Below are 9,985 nucleotides of genomic sequence, written 5' to 3' on the forward strand. Positions count from 1 at the left end.
CATTTTGAATAATTTATTTGATTCTCATAACTAACTTATGTGATAAATATGATTCTTTTCCTTTTAAAGACAAGTAACTGAGGCTGAAAAGTTTACTAACAGTCATCGATTAGTTAACACTGAGAGAGGATTTGAAACTTGGTCCTTTAGATTTAAAATATATAGTTTTTTCATTGCAAATTCTTTGGTGCTCTTCTGATAATAAGAAAGTTTGATCACATAGACAAATTACTTTGTGAGATTAAATTATTTTTTCATATTTAAACTGAACAATTTGAGAGATTGAAGTGATGCTCAAAGTTTTCTAATAAAAAGTTACTGTTAATTTTTCCTGAATCTTAGATTTCAGTTTTTTCTTTTTCTTTGAGTGTGTGTGTGTGTGTGTGTGTGTGTGTGTGTGTGTGAGAGAGAGAGAGAGAGAGAGAGAGAGAGGGAGTCAGTCTCCCTGTAAGAGGGAGAGAGAGAGAGAGTTATAGTAATTAAAAAAAAAAAGCATGGTAGTGCACGCCTTTAATCCCAGCACTCGGGAGGCAGAAGCAGGCGGATCTCTGTGAGTTGAAGGCCAGCCTGGTCTATATAGTGAGTTCCAGGACAGCTGTGGCTACAGGGAGACCCTGTCTCAAAAAGACCAAGAGAGAGAGAGAGAGAGAGAGAGAGGGAGTCAGTCTCCCTGTAGCCCCAGCTGACATGGAATTCACTATGTAGACTAGGTTGGCCATGAACTCACAGAGATCTGCCTGCTTCTTTTCCTGAGTGCTGAGATCAAGGTGTGCGCTACCATGCCCTACCACTTTCCACTGAAAGTCAGAGAAAAGGTACTGATAATTCACTACTGAGAGAAGAAACAACTTGTAAACTGATAGGATAACCATACTTGGTAGATAGGAACTGACTATCTTTGGGATTTCAGAGTACTCCTAGTAATATCAAAGAATAATTTATGATTCTAAAATATACATTTTGTTTCCTAAATACATGCTGACTGCCCTTACAATTTTGGAAAATGTGTAAGGTCAGTTTTAGAAATGTGAAGGGTTTGCTGTACCTAATTATCAGCAAAATTAGTTCTTGCTACAAAGAATGACAAAGAGCATTTGAATGAAACAAGTGTTCGGTGAGAAAACAGTTCATCACAGTGGAAACAGGTGAAGCAACGGAAGGAGGGCTGAGAGAATTTTCTGATGGGAGCCAGGACCTATCTTTGAAAAAACTGACTTGCTGAGAGCACGTGGTACCTGGAGCACCTGAAATGAACGGCCTCTGGCAGTTGCACTCACATCTGGGATTCCCTAACAGAGTACTTGGAGCTCCCCTTGGTTATGGGACGCCCGGATTTACATATTGTCACATAATGAACTGCTGAGTGGTTGTTGTCAGAAAACAGTCTCCCTGTTACTGCCAGTGTCACCTCATTTTTGAAGCACACCCCTATGTACTCCACAAAACTTGAAACTGGAACCTGACTGTAATGATCTTCTAAGTTCATTTCATAATCAGTGATGCAATGCTTCATATTCATACCATAAATATGAAAGGTCTTGGTGGTTCCACATGTGACCAATCCTATATGTCATTAAAATTATGTGATTTATTTTTGTGAAATATAAAAAATAATCAGAGTGCCATGGAAACCTTAGAATGCGTATTTCCTTTTTATTAGTACTATTTTTTTTTCTTTCATCTTATACAGAACCCAATTTAGGGCAAAGACAAAACAAAAGTGTATCTTGCATATGCATCACAGGTTCCAAAAATGAAAAGAAATTGGATTTGGATAGCACTTACTCAATAGACAGATATGATACATGGTAAGAAGGTACACTGTCTGCCCTGTGATAGATTAAACTACTTTGTAGGAAAATTACTGTGAGCCAGTCACCACCACCACCGTGGCTAAATCTTTAATAAAATTCTCCTCCATATTCAGGAGTGAGGTATGAAGTACACAATAAGCGGAGTGAAGTGGAATGCCATTTATCAAGCACTGGCCAGGTCTGCAATCTGCTGTACCCTTTCTTTGTACTTTATTTGTCTTTATTGCTACAAGAAGGGGTATTTGCCCAGATCAGTCGGCACGGAGACATGATAAAGCTGTGTTCCTCCTCTTCCCCTTTCTCATTCTTTTCTGCCCGTCTTGTCAGTGTAATTTTAGGTTGTCCTTTCTTAATTTAGCATTCTTCTCTGTCTTCCTTTCCTCACCTTTCTTTGAAATAGGCATTTATGCTGTGGGAAATGACACCACAATGTGGGATGCAGTGGAAATGCTAACATCTATGGTGAAGGACTGCCCAGCAAGCATTTGCTAATGACTTTGAATGCCTCTTGGCAAGATGGTAGTACTGAATGTAGAAAGCCCCTGGGTGGCGGTGCACAGCAAGCCCTGATGCCAACAAAACCATTTTCAGTGAAAAGATTTTTCACAGATATGATTTATAGGTGTGCACATGTGATAATGTACATAAGCATAAGGCATACATAGTACATCATCTAATGCAGATGTGGTACATGCATGTATACTGTATGTATGAATATATGACAATATGATATATGCATACACATGTATGTGCATCATGATATATATTATATACGTGCACTACATGCTTATACAGATGCCTCCAACTAAAAGGAATTAAAAGTAACTTTCTTGGGCTGGGCCGGAGAGATGGCCCACTGGTTGTTCTTGCAGAAGACCTGGGTTCAAATCCCAGAACCTACACGGCAGCTAACAACTGTCTGTAACTCTGTCCCAGGGGATCTGACAGCCTCTTCTGACCTCTGAGGGCATTGCACTACACAGGTGCACTTACCTACATGCAGGCAATACACACATACACATAAAATAAAAATAATAAAATTTAATAAAAGGGTAACTTTCTCTTGGAAAGTTAGAAACTCTTGAACTAATTTACCCTAGGTTTTAAGTAAAATTATGATGATATTGAAAAAATAACTGATGCTTTAAAAGAGCTCATGTACGAAGCTTCTTGCTACTCCAGCCAAATGATGCCTGAATTGCCATTGAAGCCATGCAACTCTGGGGACAGGTGCCAGAGAGGTGTCCGGGGAGCTGTGAGAACGGAGCTGCAGGTATTATGTGCCCTTTGGGTGCACCTTACAAGTCAATGAAGCAACCTTGGGGGTAAATTATTTTTACTAGCACGCTAGCCCTTTTTATTGATTGAACAGCAGTTTTATGATAAAACATTTATAGTTGGATTCCCTTTGTACGTGAGAGAAAGAGCAATCATGGAGAGTGATGAGGCAGGAATGTTAGAAATACCTCATTTATAAATACATATAAATTTTTTAAAAAAGATATTTTGTTTATTATTTTTATTCTATATGTATGGGTGTTACACCTGCTTGTAAGTGTACCCGTGTCATGCAGTGCCCGTGGAGGACAGAAGAGGTTGTAGGATCCCCTGGAACTGGAGTTACAAACAGTTGTTAGCTGCCATGTGGGTGCTGGGATTCAAACCCAGGTCTTCTGCAGAACAGTGTTCTTAACTGCTGAGCCATCTCTCCAGCCCAAATACATATGAAATTTGAACGAATGAGCTAAAAGAGACTGACAGTAGTTCTCCCCAGAAAGTGGAACAGAGCTATGATGGTTCTTGTGGTAGGTGTGCTCTTGTTATTCAGGGGCAGATCCCTCTCTCTGTGTCTGTCTTCCTTTGTCATTGTTTCTTTCAGTTCAGTAAATCTGATACATTGCCATCAGAGTGGCAATACTAAACACAAATTGTCTATATTCAGATTGAGAATTATAATAATTTTGTTACATTAGGATGCAGTGTAACTGAATTTTGAACAAGCTATTCAACACAGATATTAGTTCTGAAAAGACTGTAGTTCTTTACTGTTATCTAGACTCAAACTAATTTTGGGACTTTGAGAATCTACCTCTCATAAAAACATATAAATTTCTCTTGAAGGTGAGGATGGAAAAGGAGGGTTACTGTACTTTTGTTTTCCTATGTTTCCCCATTCACAATACAGAGCAGGCACAGCCGCTTGGGCTGGGGTGTACATGGGGCAGGTTTGCTCTGCCTTCTCCTTCTATACAGTCAGTGTAAGAACACAGCCTGTGGTAAGCACCAGGAGGCAGGGATGCTGTACTTTGTAGCCTAATTTATTTTTTAAAATATTTTACTTATTATTTCTATTTTATGTGTATGTGTCTGCACGTATGTAAGTGCACTGTGTTGTGCAATGCCTGCAGAGGTCAGAAGATGGTGTTGGATCCTCTGGAAGTGGAGTTATGGACAGCTGTTAGCCGCCATGTGGGTGCTGGGACTCGAACTCGGGTTCTCTGCAAGATCAGCCAATGCTCTTAACTGCTGAGCCATCTGTCCAGTCCCACTGTAACATAATTTAAAAGCACTTTGTGTGTATGTGTGTGTTTGTTCAGCTGGTGGATAAAGGGATGAAAGACACATGCAAAAATAAATCCCCTTTTGCAACCTAGAACTCATTGCTCAGTATGAGTTTTGATACATACAAGAAGAACTATGACAAGGCAGAAGAAGTGATGGAGAGAGAAAAGATAACATAGGGATGAGGTACACCCCAGGCAGTCAACTTTGGGCTTGGGGCGTGCCAATTCCCAAGAGACTGAATGTGTGTGATGGACCATGTGAGGAACCTTATCATAGAAGGTGTCCATAGGTGTTTTTATATTGATCTCAAAATTCTGAACTCAGAACTTGGCAAGTAAGAAAGGAAAACATTTTGAGAGCCAAGATAATGGCCTAGCCAGAGCAATTGTGGTTATGGAGACTCTGGGCACAAGGAGTTATAACATGACTCCAGGACTCTTCATTTTATTAAGAAGATTGATGCTTTTATATGGATTTCAAAATTCTGAACTCGGGACTTGGCAGGTAAGAGGAAAAACAACTGGGGAGCCAAGATGGCAGCGCTGAGCTGGCCCGGCAGTCCACAAACGCACTGGTAGGTTAGAGTCTAGCTGATATGGCAGAGCCATGGTGCAGCTTGTCCACCCCTGCATCCTGGTGGCGCCATGGTCGGCCTGTTGACCATCATCATCACCCAGTGGTTATTAAGACGCAGCTGCAGTCTCCTCAACAACACTAGCAATCTGAGAAGTGTACAGATTTCAGAAAACAGACTGGAGGACACTAGTGTACAGACGCCATGTAAAGCTGTGACACCCCCCAACTGCCACTCAGAGAATCTTGGATTCAAGACCTGGGGGCTAATTGCTGCCTGCTGTGAGGACCTAGCTTCTTCTTTTACCCACGGTAAAACCCTGTGGGGAATCAACCTGTTGGAGAATGCTTTTGTCCACAGAGGGGTCATTGTGCTGCAGTGAGACAAAGACACAGACAAAGTGTAACCTGTGTTCAAGGGTTATGAACAATTGACATTGATGAGGGAAACCAAGTGTTTCTGATCACTCATAGAAAGAGAAACCCGGCAGCCTGTGGTGGCTCAAGCTTTTAATCCCAGCACCCAGCACTCGGGAGGCATAGGCTGGAGGATCTCTGTGAATTCAAGGCTAGCCTGGTCTACATAGCTAGTTCCAAGCCAGCTTGGGCTACAGGGAGACCTGACTCAAAAAAGATGAGAGAGAGAGAGAGAGAGAGAGAGAGAGAGAGAGAATTGTGAAAATGTTTCAGTATGAAAGAGTTTCCTAGGAACCATGTGAAGACTAATGTGAGGTTCTGGCTTCTGAGACCACCATTAGCCACCTCACCAGTTCTAACTGCTCTGGAATCTTTTGAGCTATATCACATCCATTCACTGAATTTCCTTTTTTGTTTCTATTTGTCAATCATTTTATTTTGCTTATTTGCATCTTATTTGTCCTAAAACAGAAAATCTTCAGCTCCCTTTAGTGGCTTCCAAACTCGATGCATTCCTAAGCAGTAGCAGTGTGTAAGGGAAATAGAAATTAAGAGTGGAAAATTTCATTCTAAGAAACCTGGGTGTATTCTGACCCCGACCACATACAAAGGAAAGGGAGTTGGCCCTTTCACCTCTGTGTAAGAATTATAGATCATTGACACCCTAATGAGCTATGATTTCTCTGGTAGCCAACTCAAAGGTGTTATGTGAGATGTATAGAGTAAGACATGAAGAAGAAGGTAAGGACGTTGGAACACTGGTAGTGTGAGGGTAGAGGTGGGGGAGGAGGTCTGAACAGAATCACAGTTCACTGTGTGAAATTCTTAAATCAATAAAATTTCTCTTGGACTTAAAAAGAGTTCTGTTTACCTGGTGCTGGTAGTTTTCACATACTGTACACTTTCATTCATTTTCTTAATTGGTAATGTTCCAACCACAACTGTAAATAAAACATCCTGGTTCAGTGTTTTAGTTTTAAATATTTTGTAGCATTAATATAATGGTGTTCTATAATGAAAAAGTTGTCTTGTGTGTATGCGAAACTGAGATTACACAATATGGGTTAGAAATGGTATCTTCTCTTCACGAAACTTCCCCAAGGCCTCAAGATCAGCTACACGATGCTAAAGTCTGTGTTTGTCTTCCTGTCATCTTTCTTTTCTTCAGCAAAATTAATAATTTCTATCATGAAATGAAAAAAGACAATTTAATTATGTCTCATCTTGTTTCCAAAGAAATGAATGTGACTTAGAAAGGTATATAAAATAATTTAATGAAACAAGGCAAACAGGCAAAGCCAGAGGTGGAGGAAATGGGACCTGAGTAAAAGCAGACAGTACTTGCCCTCTGTGAGCCCCAAGTGGTAGTAAAGTGTGAGTTACACTTCTGGTCCTCAGTTCTCAGGTAGCCAAAACAAAGTAGAAATAAGTCAAGATACAGGGTCAGCACCATGACAGCAAACACCAGCTTCCTTAGGGGATGATAACTAGTTCAAGGTACACAGGCTCCTGGAAAATTTGTCATACTGTCAGACAGGACACTGCATAATTCAGAAACTGAATTCCTTAAATAGCCCATGATAAACACAACCATTACTAATGAAATTTAGTCGTAGTTTATGTAACATCTTGAAAAATCAAATGTCACCAAAATCAAGTTGTAGGTTATCTACACATTCAGCAGCCATCTGTGGAGTGTGTCCTGTGTGCCCACCCTTGTAACAGGTGGAAGCAGTTGTGTAAAGGAGCCATAGCCTCTGGTCCCATGAAACTTACAATCTTTCTTTGAAACTCAGCATTGATAAATGAGTCATATGAGTGATGAAAAGTGTTGAGGGTGGTCAGCCGGAGACTCTGGTGGTATTTTCAGATTAACCTAGAAAATGGCTAGAAATCTTGATACTCCATAACATGAATATCTCTGTAGAGATGACATTTCTAGAAATGTAGCTTTTAATTTGCATTGTGTTGTGATGGGCTCAAGACTGTGCTTCCTGTCTGGAAAGGGAACTACATTTTTTTGTGTTGCCAGTTGAGAGCAAAACCATGTGCCACAGGTCAACTGGAGTGAATTTTATATTTATCCATTTTCTATTTGTCTGCACGGATGTTTCTTTCTAATTAAAAAATTTTGTAGTTTTGTGAATTACCTACAAGAGTGTTGTTTTTGCACTATTTCCATCCCTCAAAGCTCCCTACAAACTCCTCCCACATCCCATAGCTCGCTCTCAATTCTTGTCCACTTCTTTCATTATTATTGTTATTACATATACACATATTTATAAATACACACTTATTGCATAAAGCACTGAGTCTATTTAGAGGGGATCAGGTGGACCTGTGTTTAGGGCTGGTCATTTGGAATTCGATAACCTCTCAAGGAGCTAGTCCCTGAGAAAACTGATTTTCCCTTTCAGCATCCATTGATTATCTGTAGTTCCTTATCATGAGGTAGGATCCTATGATATCCCACCATCCAGCTTGCCATGTCAATTTGTTTTGTTATTAAGCAGCTCTCCTTAGACTACCACACTGTGGAGATTTCATTGGCCCAACTTCTCTATCATGTCTAGAATGCATTCACTAGAAGCAGGTGTCTTATCCCTTTGGCTCTTGCATTCTTTCTGTCTTTTTATCATAATGTTCCCTGGGAATAGAGGTTGCATTGTACATGTGTCACTTAGGTCTGGGCACCTAAAACTCACTTATTCTTTGCATTTGAGCAGTTGTGGAGGTTTGTAATAGTCTGTGTGTGTTGTAAAAATAAGCTTCTTTGACATTTGTCTGTAAATGTCATAGAATACAGTAAGAAATTATGTTAGTCTAGGGAAGTTACAGAACTAAATTTTTCTTTAGGATCTACTATCTCTCCAATGATGTGCACTTGTCTATACTTATTGTACCACATATGATTTCGCTCCCTTTGAGAAGGTCTTAAGTCCAGTTAGACAGCTGTTGATTACACCTAAGATAAAAGTGTCATAATGTAGGAATGGCTTTTATTAATGGACATAATCTGAACTAATGACTTTTAATTAACCCCAACAAACTCATGCTGTTGGGTCTAATGACCAGGGCGTTTCATTGGCAACCTCTCAGTTTGGTACTCTGCCCAGAAAGATGGTGAATGAATGTGGGTATGCTTGATAATTAACATATCAAAGTCCTGCAAGCAGCATACCCACTCAGACATAGTGGAGGTTGGGAAAGGACCTGTGAGTGAGATACTAGGGATAAAAAGGCCAGATGTTCTGTCAAAGATTAAGGATGAAGTTGAGCTTAAGCTGGTACTTCTCCAATGAAGCTGGAGAAACCATTTTGGATAAATTATGGGTGAGGCCTGACCAAGGAACACGGTAGGAGAAACAGGTTCCAGAGACAGTTCCATTAGTACTAAGTGAGGACACAGACAACTTCAGCTGCACAGGTTGAGGAAACCAAAGAGATCCATTGGCACAGAGTTTTGAGAGACAGATGGTTTTAATAGCTAGGGGAACTAGTATCCTACTTTGGAACCACTCTTAAAATCGTAATTAAAGGGCACTGGAGAGCTGACTCAGTGGTTAAGAACACTGGCTGCTCTTGCAGAGGATCTGAATTTGGCCCCAGCATCCACACGTGGTGGCTAACAACTGTGCATAGCTCCAGTTCCAGGGGATCCAGCACCTTCTTTTGACCTCCACTAGCGTTGCACTTACATACATGAAGGCAATAAACCTTATACAGTAATGTAAAATAAAAAAAAAAAACACCTTAAGAATCAGTGTATTTTTTAAGGTGATTATGATGTTGGTGTAATAATAAACACTGTACCACTACTGCACCAATAAAGCTAGTTTGATGGTCTGGTCACTGTTGTGGTTTATAGACTGTACAGTGGGGTGGGATCATTGACTAGCTTTCTCCCTTGTCAGTTTGCATAATATCTTCTGCTATTATGAGTGCTGTTCTTCAGGGAGGAGGCTTCCTGTTCAGTTCCAGCTTAAATGCTCCAAGTGTTATGTCTCAAATACGTCAAGTCTACAGGAATAGTACAGGAATAGGGTCTTACCTTCATGTTCTGTGTGTCAATCAAGGACTGTGGCGATGACTTGTATTGTTTTGGGAATCTCTTGGACTACCTGACCAGCAACTCAAAGGGGGGTTTCCCATGCATGGCACTGTGATTTTTCTTATATAGCCACCAACTATACATATGCACTCACATTTATATTATATGCATATTTTTAGAGAGGCTAATTAAATAAATACCACATTGCCCCTTTTTTCAGACCACTTAAGTGCTATTTTTCTCTCTTCTCTCTCGGCACCTGAATAGTCCTTTTTCCTTCCTCCCCAGTTAAAGACTTTCCTGCACATGCTTTCTCCATTTCCCTTGGTAACTCTTATTTCCTACTGTCCTCCTCCCTTGAGCTCCTTCTTTCTCTTTACCCTTGGTTACTTTCCATTTCTCTGACTCCTGTGGATCTATCAGTATACACACTCACACCTAAGGATTCGAAGCTAAGATCCACAAATGAGAGAGCATGGCACCAGCTGTTTTTCTGAGTTTGGGATACTTCACTTAGTGTAACAGCTTCTAGTTCCATTAATTTACTTGCAAATTTCATGATTTC

At 40.3% G+C, this 9,985-nt stretch overlaps 2 non-coding genes across 2 annotated transcripts; one reads left to right on the plus strand and one right to left on the minus strand.

Annotated features, from left to right (window-relative positions):
- Positions 1–3,974: 3,974 nt before the first annotated feature.
- LOC115071460 lies at positions 3,975–4,107 on the minus strand. Its single transcript, XR_003850546.1, has one exon. It is a non-coding gene; the product is annotated as a small nucleolar RNA SNORA51 (small nucleolar RNA).
- Positions 4,108–4,390: 283 nt separating this feature from the next.
- On the plus strand, positions 4,391–4,514 carry LOC115071456. The gene has a single exon (XR_003850543.1). It is a non-coding gene; the product is annotated as a small nucleolar RNA SNORA40 (small nucleolar RNA).
- The last annotated feature ends 5,471 nt before the right edge of the window (positions 4,515–9,985 follow it).

Source organism: Nannospalax galili, unplaced genomic scaffold, assembly GCF_000622305.1.
Source record: "Nannospalax galili isolate Female #2095 unplaced genomic scaffold, S.galili_v1.0 scaffold78, whole genome shotgun sequence".
Taxonomy (NCBI): domain Eukaryota; kingdom Metazoa; phylum Chordata; class Mammalia; order Rodentia; family Spalacidae; genus Nannospalax; species Nannospalax galili.